The 16,672-nt window shown below is 42.0% G+C and overlaps 1 protein-coding gene and 1 long non-coding RNA gene across 2 annotated transcripts in view; one reads left to right on the top strand and one right to left on the bottom strand.

The window, feature by feature from the left end:
* The window catches only part of NALCN (sodium leak channel, non-selective), a 2,672,759-nt gene that overhangs the window by 1,031,602 nt on the left and 1,624,485 nt on the right, over positions 1-16,672 (bottom strand). The gene's annotated exons all lie outside the window — the stretch shown is intronic.
* LOC147697704 (uncharacterized) lies at positions 7,048-8,605 on the top strand. The gene is made up of 4 exons (XR_015299153.1): positions 7,048-7,197; positions 7,619-7,696; positions 7,797-7,862; positions 8,268-8,605. It is a non-coding gene; the product is annotated as an uncharacterized LOC147697704 (long non-coding RNA).

The following is a 16,672-nucleotide window of genomic DNA, read 5'->3' as shown; positions in this document are numbered from 1 at the left end:
GCCTGGGCTTCCCAAAATGGAACTCAGGGTCCTCCATTTAATGTACCATTTCAGGCACACTAAGTACTGTTACCTCCGTGCATTGTGCCATCACAGATGCACATACATTCAGACCACACATTAACTCTGTGTGCACTGCTCAGTACTGTAAACTTTCTGTGTTATACCACGGTGTGCTACTTGCAAACACACACACAACCAGTACACACATTCCCCATGACGCACTGCACAGCACTTCGTCCTTCAGGTATTATATTTCTGGCAAGCACACATACACACAGCACATGCTTTCGCTACGCACGCACTGCACAGCACTATGTACTCATGTACTGGGCTCCTCTCTGGCATACATCCACCAGTACACATATTTACCATGCATTCAATGTACACTACTGCTCTATTACTATACTGTACACCTGCATACAGCACAGAGTTGACATCTAACTGATGTATGCCGGGGAGGTTAAGCACACAGCAGTGGAAATTTAAAAAGGTGAGTGAGCCTGTAGTCCTCATTTCAGTGTCACAGGTTAAAAAGGACCTGTCCACTATTACCAAGCACTACAAGGTATACTGCCACCACCCCGCTCGTGCTGTTTACCTTGATGAAGGCTGTAGCCTTCCACCACTATGATGGTAGCACTTTGGGGACTCTTACTGGTCCACCAAGACAACAATTTGTGAGACAGGCCTATGTCATGGCGAACATGCATGCTTGTTTTCCTATGAGAACAAAAATCAGCATTAGGGATCCAGACAACAGTATTGTTTGCCACTCAGGGCAAGGGTAAATGTCCACATTTGTTTTGTTTGGCCATGGTTTGTACCAAAACTTTAATGTTGGAGATGCTGCTGGGCCCTTGTCAAAAAAATACAAAACATTGGCTAAAAGCTAAAATACTTTAAAGCACACAATGCCATAGTAGTCTTTCGCACTGAAGGAAACTACTTTGTGTTTGAATATGTCATTTTGAAAGGGCAAAATGCAGTAACTCACAGTGAAGTTAACTAACGGCTTAAATGAACTCACACATTGCTCCATATATTAAGCTGTACTGAGCAGAAGAAAAGTGTGAATGACACAATAACAAATAAATGGATGAAGAGGGCTAGATGAAAGCCCCATACGTAAGTATATCATACATATACCTTTAGTAAAATCAAAAAGACTTGGCTGATATCTGACCTAGAAACAGATCTAAAACTACTGGAAACATGTTTGTGCTAACATGAAGCAGTCAAGTGTCATTCAAGATGTGTGTAAGATGTGTAGCTGGTCCTCATGAAGAACACATTTTTGCCAGTCAGAAAAATGGGTCCATAAGTCTGAGGACAATGGTCTATTTTGAAGCCATAGGAGATCTGTTTGGCAAACTTAGCCAAAGAAAATCTTTAGGTGTCATCTCTTGCATGGTGTATCCTTCATTTCCTCGTTATGATTCTGACACTATCCCTGTCAAAGAGAGCAGTGCTCACAATTTGGGGAACTATATCAATCTTTTAGCTTTGTCCATCACACACTGAAGTATCAGTAACCTTTCAGCAGATACATTCTTGTCAAGATGCCCTTAAGGTCATAGCTGTAACTAAGATAACTGTTGCCTGCCACTTTGCTCCTAGCCACTTTGCTCCTTAACCTCATCGACGCTGATGACGGAACCGCTCCGTCATCAGCTGCGGTGGCGCTGTGCTGATGACGGAGCGGTTCCTTCATGGCCCGCTCGCCGCTCATGCGCGGCGCGAATTCCGCGCCTGCGCTGAGCGTTCGTTTGTGCGGGCGGGGCCATGACGGAACCGCTCCATCATAAGCACAGCGCAACCGACGCTGGTGACGGAGCGGTTCCGTCACCAGCATGAGCCCGCCACTCCCCCGCCCCGCCCCCTTAGCACTGCGGCGGAATAGCCGCCGCAGTGAAGGGGTTAAATGGCAATATGCCACTTAGGGTGCATGCATATTTTCTAAATACTCAGTGCCAGATTTTTCCTTGTGTCACACTTGGTATTGCAAGGGCAGGGTAATACTAAAGTAAGATTTACCAAGCAAGCTTGGTAAATCTGGAGTAACGCAAGGCTGAAAAAAGTCTCTGCCTTACGTTACTGTAACCTGGGAAGGTGTTCCAAGGGTGGAGCGCGGCTGCCCCCACACATCCACCCATGGATTTTAGCTTATTCCCACATTTTCCAAAATTGATAATCCTGGCAATGCGTCAAAATGCTACCCCTCCCCAGGGGAGGCGCAACAAGGAGAAATAAAGGCATCCCCCCTTTCTAAGTGTGCTGCAGAGTGTCCCTTTCTGCACAAAAACAACCCTGTCTGCAATGAAGGCACCCTTACACCATGGTGCAAGTGTCCTTGCGTTAGTGCTAGGCAGCAGATTGTATGACAGTGGAGAGCAGAAATGCTCCATATATCAGTAAATATGGTGCATTCCAGCCCACTCCCTTTCAGGCAGCTCAGCAAGTTCTCTTGCTGCGTTGCGTTGAGTGAAAGATTGATACATTTGATGACTGAATAATGACCTGTCAATGTGGAATAACAGGCAGCTGCTGATTCAGCACACTTGTTTAGGATTGTTTTCTCTCATTAATGGGATATTTCCTGGTTTTGGCAGCTGAAATTCGGCCCCAGTCTCTGTTTCCCCCTATTTCTGGGTACAGTGAAATCATGGGACTCTCCTATGGAGATACTATTCCTTGCAACATGTGCCTGGATACTACATAGTGGCATTTTGAGGACATTTCAGATCTCTCACTCTGTGAAATCCATGGCGAATGGACTGTCAAGATACCAGTGGTGCGGTTCGCGCAGGAATGCGCCTCTCTGTTCACCTGTGACCCCAGACTGAACAAACCCGAGTTCATCAGTCTTTTTTCTGATCATAAGTTCATAATTTAGCACCTATTGTGAACTCGACCCTTCCGGATTGCTCTGCTACAGCAATCCAGCAAATACAACACACGGAATCCATTAAAACGAGTCTGAAGAAGTGATATGTTTACTGCCTGTGGTCTAGTCATTTAGAGACATAATGAACCCATCCGCAACATGGAAATGGTAAAAAGATTGCTCCAATTTGTAACCATGGAAACGCAGATCCGGTACTTATTCACGGATGTCAGGTGAGAGAATAGGCAGAAGAAAACATACAATTTACAAGCATTAGCAAAGGGGTGAGAGCCACTGTTGCCATGGCCTTGTGCTGTACATGGTGCAGTGCTAGGAAGATTATCACACGCCTCTTCCAGCTTGTGTCCACCATGATGTCGTTTTAGAAGCTCGGTTTATTCTGTACGCATTTCATTGCGCTCTCCTGCCATTTTTTTTTTTTGCGATTTACAAAGGAATGTAAGATTATGTAAACGAGAACTCCTGTAGTACCACTTCCCTTACTCATAAATGCTTTTGTGAATTGCCCCCTATGTCTTTTCCGGCATACTCATCACAGAATGCTAAAACTGCTCTTGCTAGTAACTTATATCTACTTCATGTAATAGTGTCACAAAATGCAATGCCTCCTTTGATCATTTCTCTGATGTAAGCATCAATGAGATTTGAAAAGCTCATGCACAATATTCCTCAACAAAGTTAAAATATGTATCTTTGTGCACCAGGGTTTTGTCAAGGGATGTGACACTTATTTGTGGAAAGTATGTACCACAGTAAGAATACAACTCAGAGCTTTGTCCAGTCTTTTTAGGGGTACAATAAGCTAGTGTGAAGTCCTTTGTGGGTGAGCTGGGCCAGTGCCTTGGAAATAAAAGGGTTGGTGACAGCTCTGCCTCCACATTAATCCAGGATGGCTCATGCTGCCAGCACCCAGGCCCTCTATTGTAAAATTGTCTGGGAGGAATACATAAAGGCCAACTGCCAACTACATCTAGTTATGTGACCCAGGAAACAGGCTGCAGGCACCAAATGGTTAGGACAAGAAAATGCCAACTTACTACAAGTGGTATTTTCAGAATAGTATCTTAAAATCCAACTTTACAGTTAAAAAGGGTTTTAAATTACAATTCCTCAAGCACCAAACATGACTTTCCTACCTGTTCTAAAACAAACATTATAACTTCTTAAATGTAAAAAGGAAACCCAACGTTGTCCTGTGGGAGAGCTAGGCCTTGCAATAGTGAACAACGAATTTGAGAGTTTTTCACTACCGGCCATTTAAAACTTAAAAGTACATGTCCACATTTTTACCTACATTACATCCTGCCCAATGAACTGTTTAGGGCCTATCCTACAGGTGACTTATCTGTATTAGAAAGGAAGGTTTAGACCTGGAAAAAGGCTTATTTGCCAGGTTGATATAGCATTTTACATCTGCACATACAGGCTGCAATGGCAGACATGAGACACTTTTAAAGGGCTACTCAAGTGGGTGGCACAATGAGTTCTACAGGGTCACTAGTAGCATTTAATTTATGGGCCATGGGTACATTTAGCACCTCTTTACTTGAGACTTAGAAGTAAATTAAATGTGCCAATTAGGCATATTCCAATTTTACCATGTTTAAAGGACAGTAGTTACCACTGGTGAAGTGCACAAATTCCTAAAAAGCAACAACAACATGTTTAGAAAATAGGAGGGGTGAAGGCAAAATGTTTTGGGGTGACCCTGCAGAGAGGGCCAGGTTCAACAAATGTCCTGACAAGAGACCATCGCTATTCCTGGGGTCTCACAGATCTTGCAGTCTCAGGCTTTGTACAGAAAAACTACTTCTATGGTTAAGCAGGTTGTACTACTTCATGCTTCAGACACTTGATGCATCCCTTAGGTTAAACAGGGTCTACTGGTTGAGATTTGGTCCTCGGGTTACCAAACTAAGCCCAAGACAGGAGATATATACCTAAGGTTAAACAGATCTTATAGGCTTAGGCCTCAGACAGCAGAGTTACCCATCCGGTACACATAATTTAGGGACTGAAGCCTCCAACAGCAGATCTACTATTCAGGTTACAAGGATCTCATAGGCTGAAACCGAGTTAGCCAACAGGTAACACCAATATTGCCATTTTAGGGTTCAGCAGCAGATTTTTTTTTATCAGGTTACAAAGGCTCAAACGTTGGATATTATAATTATCCCTAAGATGAAATAGATCTTACAGACTCACTCCTCAGACAGCAAGCATTCCTCTGGTTACACAGATATACAGTTTCTCACCTTAGAGGGCATATCATTCCCTGATTTTTACACAGATATCAACAGCTCAAACTTCAAAAAGCTTCATCCATCAGTTTGCAGGGACCTTGCAGAGTGAAGCTTCAGACTGCAGACCTATCCGTCAAGTAACATAGATGGTACATGTATACATGTTCATGCTTTGCCATCAGAGCTTTCTTGCAGGTTAGGTTAATTGGATCTTGTATTCTTGGGCATCAAAAATTTTAAAGTTGGTATAATCCCCTAAGAGATCCTATCATCATTTTAGGAACTATCCAATAATGTCTAATGATACATGAAAACTGTACAATCCAATTTTACACCATATACATGGCCTTCAATCATATGTGACCCTTTTCAGCAAGTGCCAGCATACTTTGTGCAACGAGATAATAAGGCTGATGACTAAAATATAACTTATAAACAATACTGTAGCGCTAGGAAACTTCAGATGTGGAATGTGTAATATCTGTCCACAGTGCTTGCAGACTAATGAGGTAAGACACAATAACCAAGTGTTAAAGTCTAAAAAGTATGAGCAATTGCAGGAGCAACAATATTGTGTACCTCATAATGTGCCCCTGTGGCCTCTGCTATGTCGGGGAAACGGGGAGAGAAGCACGAACCAGATTCCAAGAACACAGATCAGCAATTAAAACTAAAAAGTTAACAGCGCCACTACTCGAACACTTTATAGAGGCTGGCCACAGTGAAAACGATTTTACGTGGTTTATCTTGGAAAAAATCAAAATTGGTAAAAGAGGTGGGAATATACAGTTCAAAAGAAAAACACGTGAACAATGGTATATTTCCCACCTTAATACTGTGAGAAATTGATTAAATTCCAAAGAAGAATGGAAACGTCTGATTAGGCCAACTTGAAAATAAATATCATTATTCAGTAAGGTTGTGTTATCAATATGCACTTTCTGTCCCATTATAGAATCGTTTATACAATGATGAAAATGCTGGAATTGGTGTAGAAAAATCTATAGGAGAATATATAAAAAGAATGATTTGTATACCCACACATTACTGATTGTATAAATGTTTTAAGGCATTATCCTAACATATGTATGACATTTTATTAAAAAAAAAAATTGTGAGATCTCTGATGGACATGTTTATGTTGTTGTAATAGAGTTGATTGATTAATATTGAGGATTAACCATCTATATTACATGTATACAAGGGGACATGCCATGTACTAGTTGTATAGAGTGAGATATACTGTTTTCTAGTTTAATTAATATACTAACATCATCTCACCCCACACCTACCGTTTTTAGGTAGTGAAACGTTGTTAATGGCGGCCATCTTGTAATATGCTATTAATTGAAAATCGCATACAGTAAGAACATATGAGTGCATATAAAAGTCTAGCTAACTTACTCTTAAACATGGTCATAGGATGTATCCTTAGGAAGAATATGAAGAAAACTAACCTTGGTGTAATTTTAAGCAGTCGATAAGTAGTATCATTTATATGTAGAGCTAAGGTATGTCCTTCTATTGGAAAGAGCATTGCCGCTGCTCGTGCTTATATGAAACTTTAGTAATTGAAACGGTATTCCTTCTTTAGTCCAGTTTTGTTATTTAGACTCAATGGTTCAAATTTGTTAAAAACCGAGTGGCACTGTCCTCTTTCGAGTCCAGTCCACTGTCAATATCTAGTGGCTCGAGTCAGTCAAACCCGGATATGAGAGTTACGTCCGGAGCGAAAACGCGCGAGATTCAGGATATAAAACGGAGGAAAGTTTGGCATTTCCTTATTCACTGTTCGAGGCTCTGGACCCAATTTGCCGTTCTATGGAAAAGAAGCAGGTATGACATTATTGTTAGGCGAGGGGAAAATGATAGAAGAGAGGAAATATAAGTAAAATGCCTCTCTTTACTTCTTTTTCAGACTGCGGGCGGTCTAGCTATGTATGGGAACTGTGATTAGTTTGTAATTTGAAACCGACGACCCTCATTATAAAGCGGCAAACTATTTTCTGAAGCATATTTTTGCGCGGAATTTGGAAAAATAACCAGGTAATTTTTGGGGTTCAGAAAGTCCGTCCTTGGTAAGGGTGGCCCTATACTAATTGTAAAAAGTGAGATTAAACTGCTTTTTAGTTTAATTAATGCATCTTTCTCACTCCATACCTACTGTTTTTGGGGGGATTGTAACACTGTTAGGGCACAATATAGACATATGAATGCAGTTCATGTTCTTTTATAAATACATGACTGCTTACTCTGACAGAATGACATATATAAGAGGAATTTGCGCATGTTTACTAAGCAGTTACTGTCTATAAAAACAGAATATTGGTATTTCCCCTGTTGTGTAAATACATTTAAATTGATAGAAAGGCATACTTAAGAGCAACTCTTTTGCCGTTTGAACCAAAAAACTAGTGTTGACAAATATATGAATGAATGGAATAATGCTATTCCTCTCTTCTTGTAGAGAAAACTGGAGAGTACATTCGTCTATTGCTTCACATTTTATATTCTCGAATACATGGGACCTACAAATCTGATATAGGTGTGTAAAATATGGGTGTTTAAAAACCGCGTGTAGCAGGCCCAAATGAACTATGGCGCAGCATTATATAATATTTGTATTTTTCAACCCTAATGTTTAGATGACCATTAAATGGTCTCGTGGATACAGCCTGAAGGTCTGAGGTCCTTTTGTGACCCGTTATGAGGTAAAATGACCCTATATCATTACTGATCTAGGTAGGCCTTATCACCAAATGTAGGCCGTTGCCCTCTTGTTATAAGCTGGTTGTTATGTGGCAACTGAGTCATTTCTAATAAGAAAAATTAAAATTTTTAGACTTAACAGGGTTTTGAATACAACACGTAGTGACTATTTTTATGATATGATTTAGAGTGATTAAGTATTCTATGTGTACTGAGGAAAATAATCTAGTTTCCTGGTCAAATTGCTTTGCAATTGTTATACAATGATAAATGATTTGGTATGCAATTGATTGTATGATAGTATTGTCTTAGTTTTGAGCACTTTGTATAGGAGTAATATTGTGAATAATAATGGAATGTTTTTTTCTTTGTGTATCTTATACTGTGTATCATATTTTCTGTTTCAGATGTATTACATTGTTTGTGGGAATTGATCTTCAATCCTGAAGAAGGTGTTGGCTTTAGAAATAAGTGCCAAACCGAAACGCGTCGATGCAATTTTGAGCTGTGATACGTTAAGTCATTGGAAACAACTACCCCAATTACGATATTAATACACGATTTGGAGTCTGATTAGGTTCTTGGACTAGTGTATTCAGCTCATTTTAATTGGAACCATTTTCCCTGTCTTTGTCCCACTGTGTGTAGAATCATTATGTGTATAACTGTATTTTTATTGGTGTAACACTGTATACTATGTTTTTTTAATATATACTGAAATAAATTGTACACTTTTTATGTATTATTATTATTATTATCATTTTTGCTCCTTATTTGTGGCTCAATTCAACTGTGTATGGAATGATGTGGATATAAGCGTTGGCTATTTGTAAGTTTACCCAAAGGGGAAACTTTTTTGACAATTTGTCACTCCTCCAGAAGCCTCTCGAGGATAGATTGTTAGACGGCTATCTGCCGACAAAGACCATTTCCTTGACATATAGAAAACTGATCAATCACTCCGGCGATCCACCTAAAGACTTACGAGAAAAATGAGAAAGAGACGGCATAGTCATAGACGATGAAGACTGGGTAGTGGCCAGGGCCGGACTGGCTACCAGGCAGTTTGGAATGCTGCTGAGCTGGGGGCTGATTTTGTTGATGGGGACCTGCGTGTGCTGAATGAAATTCGTTTTGCTTTAATTATTTTGCAGCACACGCAGCCCTACATGAACAAAATCAGCTCCCACCACAGGGAAATCAGCCCCCAGCTCGGCAGCATTCCAAACTTCCAGGTAGTCAGTCTGGCCCTGGTAGTGGCAATGACTTCCCCCCGGGAGGTGGCTATATCTGCTAGGCTGAGGCTTGTCCAATTAAAGATACTGCACAGAGTATACATAACGGGCCTGTCTAGTGAAAATGGGGCCAGCAGCTGTTGACACATGCAGGAGACGCTGCAGTAGTGTGGGGACCTTCATACATATACTGTGGGAGTGCGACCAAATCCAACGGTACTGGCGTAAAATACACAAAATTATCAGTGAAGTGCTCCCACTAACAATCCGCCCCGAAGCCAAGAGATGTCTTCTAAATGTGTGGGAGCCCACCGATCTGAATAGCAAGCGCATCATATGGGTAACACTGGGTCTTATGGTAGCAAAGAGAGATATTGCACAATTATGGGGGGCCTCGCATGCACCAATAATAGAGACCTGGAAAAGAAACCTGGTCTGGTGCATGTTTAGGGAAAAGACGGTATACGTGGCACGAGGATGCCCTCAGAAGTGGTCACATATATGGAATTATTGGAATATATAGCAAGGAGAAATGTGTACCCCCCTAGCATACCCACTCATGATGACCCACCGTCACCATAAAGGTTGTAACAGCCAATAAGTACTCATGTATGGATTTGACCGTAACAGTAATGCAATACGTATTTGTCTGCAAAATGATGTACCTTGTGATGTTGATTTTATTTGTTTAAATAAATAGAATCGTAAAAAGAAAAATAGTGCCAATTGAACTGTGATCTTAGGAAATAAGAATAAATAACACTTTCCAAGAATACATTTCCGAAGAAACTTTAAGTCCCAATTTGAACATTTCTCCCCACTGGCAGTGCACTTGACATCTTGATATGGCAGATAGTGCTCTCCATTATCTCCAGAGGGAGTGCATTATGGGATCCCACACATGCATGCAGTATTCATGGATATAAGTGGCAAGGTTTTGTAGGCAGAGATGTTAACAGAAAAAGAACACGTTTCTCAAATCTCTATATTGCTGTCCTGGTGCTGTTCCTGCTATTTCTGAGGCCAGGGGTTGCAGACCCAGTAACAGGGGTTGCAGAGAGCAAGTCAGGGTCCCAGCTGCGACCTCTCGAACCCACAATTGATGCCCATGGGTCCCTATCGTAGGAGATTGATAGCACATCTACCAATGGGATATCAGCCTTAAAGGCGGATTTGAAAGTACATTTACATGTAATGGTTGACGTCACCAGCAGAATTTCCTCCAATGGCTGATGTCTTGAGATTGCATTTACACCAATTTATACAGGCACAGCCAGTGGTCATATTTCCCATTCAATTGATATGCAAGAGAGGGACTTTTCAACATTTTTCTGCTCTTTAGACTGCATTTTCACAGCAGGGAGTATCATTAAAAAATGGGGAAAGATGCTCAACACTGTAAGAATTATAGGCCAATCTCCTTGGTTAACATTGATTATAAAATATTTGCGAAGTCTCTTGCAGCACGTCTTGATCTTCTTCTCCTGGATCTTCTGGGTGAGGAACAGTCAGGCTTTGTCAAGGGACGCTTTATCACTGACAACACTAGACTGCTATTCAATGTTTTATCTAAGTCCCATCATTTAACCCATTCCCTTGCGGCCATTGCCCTTGATGCTGAAAAGGCGTTCGATAGAGTTGAATGGACCTATCTTTTTCACACCAGTCATTGGTTTGGTTTTGGTCCCAAATTTATTTCTCTGATCTCCTTACTTTACTCCAATCCACGTGCAGCTGTTTGTGATAATGGTCAAATATCCTCCTTTTTTGATTTGGGAAGAAGTGTCCGTCAAGGGTGCCCCTTATCTCCTTTTCTTTTTAATTTGGCCTTAGAACCCTTTCTGTCTAAACTTCGTCAGAACCCTACCATTCAAGGCTTTCAAATATCAGATTCTCAAGTTAGGCTAGCCGCATACGTGCACGACATCCTTCTTTTTATTTCTAACCCCACTGATTCGATTCCAGCCTTCCTTGCTGAAGTGCATGAATACTCCCAAATATCTGGCTATAAACTCAAAATTGATAAATGTGAGGTCCTACCCTTAACGAAATTCACATTTAAACCCGATTTTACTGCCTCCAACTTCACATGGAAATCCTCCCATATTAAATACCTCGGCTTGCATATTACTCCTACCATTCCAGATACTGTTTCCCTCTGTCTATCCAAATGCACCCAAAAATTAGTGGACTTAACGTCCAAGTGGCATCCTCTTTACCTGTCCTGGTGGGGCCGCCTTGACACTATTAAAATGATGTTATCTCCCATAGTCCTCTATACTATTTCTAATATTCCTGTATCCATTCCTTCCAAATTTCTTTAAAAAATTAACTCCATTCTGATGTCCTTCCTTTGGAATAAGAAAAAGCCTAGAATGTCTCTCGCCCGACTGACTCGTCCTAAGACAGAGGGTGGAGTTAACTTCCCAGACTTCCCTGCTTACCATAAAGCATTCTTATTACGACAAGCTTCTTTCTGGTTGCAAGATCCCAGCACCCTTTGTCCCTTATGGGCTAAATTTGAACGCCTTCTTCTTTCTCCTTTTTCCTTCGCTGAATATCTTTCCTTCTCCCGTAAACCCTCTTCCATTTCCACTCCCATTCATAAATTTACTACTAAACTGCTCCTATCTTCTTCCCATTCCCCTCCCACGACCATTGCTGATTTCCTTTCCTCCACCATTTGGCATAACACCGCCCTACTTATTCGTAACAAACCCTTCTTTTGGAAAGCATGGCATCACAGGGGGCTGATATGGGTCAATCCTCTTTCTTGTCCTTCACCACTCTCCGTTCCCTCTATGACTTACCTACCTCCTTCACTCGTAACTATCATTTACTTAGGGAGGCTGCACTGACAACTTACAATCGGCTCTCTCAGCTATATCCATCTCCTACTTCTCCCACTCCCGTCTCCTTACTTCACTCATTTTTGCGCAAGACTCCAAAGGCCTCCTCCATTTATAAATACCTCAACACTACTGACTTTTCTAGGCCTAAATCCAAAGTAGAGGAATGTTGGGAACATGACCTCTCCACGTCCTGGCCAATTTCACTATGGGACAAAGTTTGGATCAAGATCCGTAAATCCTCAAGAGCGGCAACCCTGACACAGTCCCTGTTTTTTATTTATAACAGACTTCTCTATACACCTTTTGACCTCCATAAGCGCTTCCCAAACACTTCTCATACATGCTCATCCCCACAAGCAACTTTGTTTCACATGTTGTTCTTATGTACCTCTGTTCATGCTTTTTGGTTACAGGTCTGGGCTCAAATTAACTTGATTTTTCACACAAGTATCCCTTTCTCTCACATAAACATTTTCTTAGGCAGCCTTTCCCCTTGTTGGGATAATGTTGAACTAAAGCCTCAGATTATTGATTTGCTACTGCCCGCTGCATTCCAGCAGATAACGGTAAACTGGAAGGACTCCTCCAATATCTCCTTTAAGGCGTGGTGGTTTAATGTTTGCCATAACCACAGACTTGACACTGCTTTTGTTTTTCCGGCTCACATGGCCGCAAAGCGTTTGGACTTATGGCTCCCCATCACGCTTTACTTGGATACTTGTGCTAATCGTTCGTTTCGTCCACTGCCCTCGCAACAAGAGGTCCTTAAACCTCCTTAAATGCTCACTGCATTCCATTTTTCTTTTCCTCATTGTATCATTTTTCCATTTCTTTCAGGTATTTTCTTGCTTTTATGATTAATGTTTTATATGCCTTTTCCTTTTTTCATTCCATTGCCCGGATTTTCCTTTTGATACTATTTACAACCTTATGCTTGTTTTATTTATCATAATTCTCAATGTTTTATATTTCCATTGTACTTTGTATTGACACTTTGCTTTTCTCTTTTTAATATCAAATAAAATGTTCTTGAACTTAAAAAATGGGTCTCTATAGTGGGGGCCTGGGAGGTCTCGATATGACAGATGTATACCCACCTTATTCCATGGGTTTGCCATTAAATAGGAGTACAAACTATGGCAGCCTGGCAGAGTTAGCGTTGCAACATTCCAGTTGATTGGCAAGCCTCTAAATTGGCAATCATATATGTATGCAATGGATTTTTGGTGGCCTCTCTGTTATAAATCATGGGTCAAGATCACATGTTGCCTGCTATTTGAAAGCTGCGAGAACAGTGACACCTTGTAGTGTGGACTCAAACATTTTTCCATAACTTGGAAAAAAACTGAGACCGTGAATGGACATCCTGCTTGCACGCGGAAGCATGTAGGCACTCCTATAACACACCCTCTGTTCTTTATGATGTACTCTGGTACGAAAGTGATCCAAAGCCAGAATGTGTGCTGGCAAACAGCTGGAACCTACATAAAAGGAATAGGGCGGGTAGAGCTTGGTCGTGGGCTAGAGGACATTAATTATTCAATCTTTAGCCACCACTCATATCTTTTAGGCTACTGGACTTATTTACAGAACAATATTCATCAGGGGCCAATGAGTGTAGCAAAAGTACACAATGAGTGGTGACATCCACATGGCTTTGGAGCCAGTGGTGGCATGGGACATAACGGAGGGGTATTCTTCCCCTTAGATGACTATGATACTAGAATGACACAAAGTCCTGAATGGGTTTCCTGGTGCTGTGGCTCCTCAAGTGAGATGGGAGTACTGTGATGCCAACAGCCATTAATGTATCACCATGCACCCATGGTGGTTAGATGTGGGATGCATGTGGCCTGCTTACAGGAAACTCACCTAGCGAGAAGGGAGGACCTTTGACTCTTAAAACAGTGGAGGGAGGAAATGCTTCTGCATGGTCTATTCGGGCTATGCTGGGGGAGCGTTGATATGGATACAACCAGCAGTGCCCTTTCAAAGCACACTGGTTAAAGCAGACCCAGAGGGGCTCTATGTATTTCTGGTGGGAATGTTGGAGGGGTGGAGGTGTTGTTGGGGAGTCTGTATTTGCCAAATGTTGCACAGGCAGGTTTTCTGGCATGCATATCCTCACTGGTGACCTGCGGGTCCCATTTGCCCTGGATACTTGGGGGAGATTTTAATTGTATTCTGGACTCTGCTATTGAGAGATTCTACCCTCCCCTTTCCCAATCCTCTACCAAGTGCATCGCATCCTACTTGTTGCAGTGGCTTGCACACTGGTCCTTAGTGGATGGTAGGCGAGCCCTGAATCCAGGTACTAGGGAGTATTCCTTTTACTCTTCGCTGAAGGTCTGGTTTGACCGCTTCCTCTGCCACCCTGCCACACAGCTTAAGGTCACGTCGGTGGAGTACTTGGCAAAGACCATATCAGATCATAACCCGCTGCTATGGCAGATTGCATGGTGGGATCCCACCCCACCGTTGGAGATAGAGGATGTTGAGCTCTGAAAATCGATCTGCAACAAACTAAGCATTTATATAGCGGAGAACAGTGACAGGGCCTCCACACAGTTGGTAGAGAGGTACATGTTGAAAACCATGGTTAGAAGGCATTTCTTACATGCAGTTATAGGAGGGGGTGTACATTCAGCCGGGACCTCATCCAGGTGGAAACCTCCTTGTTGGGTCGGGAGCATTGTGCAATAGAGAATGAGGTTGCCCCAGCGCAACTAACTGATGGTAGGAATCACCAGATCCAACTACTTGAGTCGTTGAGGAGCCTGGATTACAAGCCTTATCAAGCTTTGGTAGGCGCAGAAGGGGATAGGCTGGGATAACTGTTAGCATGGTTGCTACAGAGTGCATTGGATACCATGCCAGTGACCGCCATCCGAATTTCCCCAGGCACAACCGCCACCACCCAGGAAGTGATATATAATACATTCTGTGTGCAATACCTGGCCCTTTACAGCCCTAACCACTATATTTCAACAGCTAAGGATTCCAGACTACTTATCTGATTTACTGCTGCTAGCAGTACGTGTAGGACAGAGAGAGGTCATGAATGGCCCTGTAACAGAGCAGGAAATGAAGCATGCTATACAGGATTCCCTTACCTGTAAAACCCCTGGTCTAGATAGCTTTCCATTTGAATTCTACAAGACCTATAAAGTCCTATTGGCTCCCACCTTGGCAGAATTGTACACTGCAGCCATCGCTGTGGGGCATTTTCCCCAGTCCAAGAGGGAGTTGCTCCAGGTGTCCCTCCCAAAGCTGGGGCAAGACCCCTTAGAGGTCTCCTCCTATAGGCCGCTGTCAATTATGGGTACGGATTATACGCTTCTTAGTAAGGTGCTGGCGACAGGGCTCCTGGAACATATGCCAACACTGGTCCACCCTGATCAGAGCGAGTTCATACCGGGCAGATCCACGACCCTCAAAATTGCACAGAATATTGGCGGCAACTCCAACACACTGGTCATACACCACCTGCCTGGTTCTCGAGAAAACCTTTGACACGTTTACTTAGGACAATAAATTCATGATCTTACAAAAAATGGGCATCAGGGAAAGTCTTTTTAGGTTGTTCAAACTCATTTACACCGAGCCATTAGCGAAGGTGAGACTAGGCCGCAGGATCTCAAGTCCATTTCCAAATGGCAGGCTGCCCCCTTTGCTTCTTGTCCTGTCAATGGAACCCCTGGCATAGCGTCTGTGTCAATCCGGCACTGGCTGTGGTATTTCTATGGATGGCAATTTCCCCATCATCTCTCTGTACGCCAATGATGTTCTAGTGTACATAAAAGATGTTTGGTACAGTACAGTAGAGATCGCCTGCATCCTGAGTGATTTTAGAGCCACTCAGGGCTTGGGAGTAAACTGGGCTAAGTCATGTTTGTTCCAGATACAGCCAGATTGCCACCCTTTGCACAGCATTGCGGTTGGCACACATGTAATCATTGGAGAGCCGAAGCACTTTTTGCTATTTGGGCATTAATATTTATTAGACGACTCGTGATTTTATTGATAGCAATCTTACAATGCAGCCTCAGATTGCCTTTTGGTTTTCTCTCCCGCTCACAGTGCAGAACAGGGTGGCACTCTCAGTTTCAGTTTATAAACTTTATTCGACAGTTTTAAAAAACGTCATAAAAGTACACAAGATAAAATCGTACAAATATCATAAAACAGGAAGGGTACATATCATCGTATGTAGTTTCGAGGACATACAAAAGTCAATAAATGGGGAACACAGTAAAACAGCTAAAAAACCATACTCTTCCTTAGAGCAACAGATTTCAGGATAAAGGTTGCAGTAAAAAAACACAAATCCGGGCTAGCAAGCGAAAATAACAGTTTCATGGCATTTGAGGTAGAGAACACAGAGTATTTTTTAAACAACGGTTTCAAGTAAACAATACGTAGGGCTTTATAGAGGGGGCAAATTAACATGAAATGAAGGGTACTTTGTTTGGTCAGTCCATCACATGGACAAGCAGAAGTTGAATACATTTTCATCTTTGGGAAGGCCACAAGATTGTGGACAATACCAAGTCTAAGTCTGGATAATACAAATTGATGAGATTGTCTATAGATTATTTTAAGGTAGGTCGGCAAACCAAGACCCTCATTTACATTGGAAAAATAGAAAGCATGGGTTGAATAGTTACGTGTATCTGCTTTCCGTTTACCGAGTTTTACCCTCATGAATTCTTCTTTCAACCCTTT

Source organism: Lissotriton vulgaris, chromosome 8, assembly GCF_964263255.1.
Source record: "Lissotriton vulgaris chromosome 8, aLisVul1.2, whole genome shotgun sequence".
NCBI classification, from domain to species: domain Eukaryota; kingdom Metazoa; phylum Chordata; class Amphibia; order Caudata; family Salamandridae; genus Lissotriton; species Lissotriton vulgaris.
This window is presented reverse-complemented; position numbering and strand designations above follow the sequence as displayed.